This window comes from Rutidosis leptorrhynchoides, chromosome 3 (assembly GCF_046630445.1).
Source record: "Rutidosis leptorrhynchoides isolate AG116_Rl617_1_P2 chromosome 3, CSIRO_AGI_Rlap_v1, whole genome shotgun sequence".
NCBI classification, from domain to species: Eukaryota; Viridiplantae; Streptophyta; class Magnoliopsida; order Asterales; family Asteraceae; genus Rutidosis; species Rutidosis leptorrhynchoides.
Genome location: NC_092335.1, coordinates 58,682,988 through 58,685,355, shown reverse-complemented (window position 1 = coordinate 58,685,355; position 2,368 = coordinate 58,682,988).

Sequence of the window (2,368 nt, the reverse complement as noted above, 5' to 3'; positions counted from 1 at the left end):
ATGTAACGAAGGTAAAATAGTGTTGTCAATGGTAATGATTCATTGTATATTATGTACGCGTATGTGTATCAGCATTTTAAGCTTTTTAGCAACAATGGTAATGATTCATTGTATATTTATTTAGCATATACGATGATTTGTTGTGTAGGTTTAGGTCTTTATTTGTAGTTTAGATACATGTTCTTTGTTTGATTGGTTAGTTTGGTAGTTTGATTTCGGATAGATTCAGATCGAGTTAGTTTTTCTTCAATGAAGATTCACTCTTTTCATAATAATCGTTATTGTTATTTTAGAAAATAAAAATATGATGATTTATTGGTCATAATATTGACAAAGTCGAGGGGATGACGTCTCGACCGGATATTAAGAATGGTAAAGGTGCTGCTTCCTAGTTGGTTTTCATTTAGTTAGTTGTCCTATGGTTGTCGTTTGGATCATTAGTTAGTTTTATGTTGTGATGTGATATTGTTAGGTTTGCTCGTGCGTTTGGATGCGTTTATGGTCCATGGACGTTCTCGTTTTGGCTCGAATTGAGTTAGCATGTTTTTAGGTTTCTACTTTGTTTACTCATTTCGAGCCTTAATGGACGTCGTTAGTTTGTATCTGTTCTTAGGATCTTTCATTTATTGATGAAAGATTTCTTAATTTTAATAGTAATCGTTAATTAAGGAAGAAGAAAAAAAGACCAACAAAAAAAACAAAAGTGAATTCTAAATAGACAAAAGGATTGCAATCAATGGGGGCATGATGATAAATAAAAAAAGTCAAAATGGATTTAATATTTGTATTTTTACAAATTTATTTCTCTTTTTAACTTTAAAGAGTGTTACTGTTGATAGGGATGATTCAAAATCCATCCACTTTGTCTCTACTCTCCTTCTAATTTATTTTCCTTTTTTCCTTTCTGCCATGTACTCCATTTGTTTTCATGATGTTTGTAGATGAGCATCCTCTTGTGGTTTGATTATATGTGTCTGATATATCAATTTAGCTTAGAATCATTTGTGTAGACAAGAAAGCTTTCATACAATCTAGTTGCTTTGTTCTTTTCTTTCAATTTGGTCTAGAAGTTTTAGCGTAGGCAAGCAAGCGAGCAAGCTTTCAAGTTGCTTAGTTCTTTCATGTATTCTTGTAATCTCGACCTTTTCATTCTTTTTGATGAAAAGTGTCTTTTTATATAATTTTATATTTTTTCGGCAAAAAAAAAAAATGTACTCCATTTGTTAACAAAACTAATACTACGGAGTAGTATAAAGTTTAGGTATTAATTGTGACTATCTCACTTCTATGATGAGGAATTGAAGATTGAAGAGTAATGCTTGTTCTGTCCTAGTACAGGGAATAAATTGGCACTTCTTCTTTAGTATGTGGGACCCTCTCCCAATCTCTGTCCATGTGGACCTCATGGGCCCTGTTACTGGGCCAAAACGGGCCCACGTCTTGCGTATATGTGTTGGCAAAAAAAATGGTGACATGAGCAATTTGCTGTGTGTGATACTGTGATGGGTTGGTGTGATTCAAGTGGAGATGTAGCCCCACACAAATCTCATCTCTTCTACATTTGTCATCACAAATTATTATCTTGTCCACGTCGAAAGTACAAGTTTGGTCCTTAGATTATGGGCTAACCTACATTTTTAGTTAATAACTACTCCGTATTATATATTTTTATTTTATATGTAAACAAATTTTAAGATCTCTATTGACTAAAATAAATTAAAAAGTTAATGTTACCTCACTAGTCTTTCAGGTGAATAGTTATTTGTCTCAAAACACCTTTAATATAAAGTTATGTTGGGCAATAAAACTCTTTGAATGACTCGATCTTATTGAAGTTAAAGTTTAATTTGTTAAAGGGTTTGTCAAAAATGAGCTTTTGCTCACATTTTAATATATTAGTGTTAGTGGCTTCCACTAAAAAGTCCTTTTAAAAGGGTTTTTATTTTGGAGTGTATAGATTTTTGATTAGAGAAAATTGTTGATTAGAAGTTAATTGTTGATTAGAAGTTGTCACAAAAAACCCTTTGAAAAGGTTTAGGTGCTCTAGATGCCAAGTTTATTTATTGCCAACATTATGTATACATAGTGACACCATTGTATTAATTTTGAAGAACTATAGAGAAGACATAATAATCTTACTATGTTTGTATGTTTAGCTTTTACACACACACACACACTATGTGTTATTCTTACTCAAACCTTTGCTTGCATATCACACTTGAAATTTGAAGGATAATACCATTGGCTACTTTAGACATGATTCTAAAGTTTCATTCCACCAATTTGTTGCATGCCTTGTTTTCCCCTTCTTTTTTCACCATAAAGCTTTTATCTCCAAATAGTTAAAAAGATGCCACTAACACTTTTA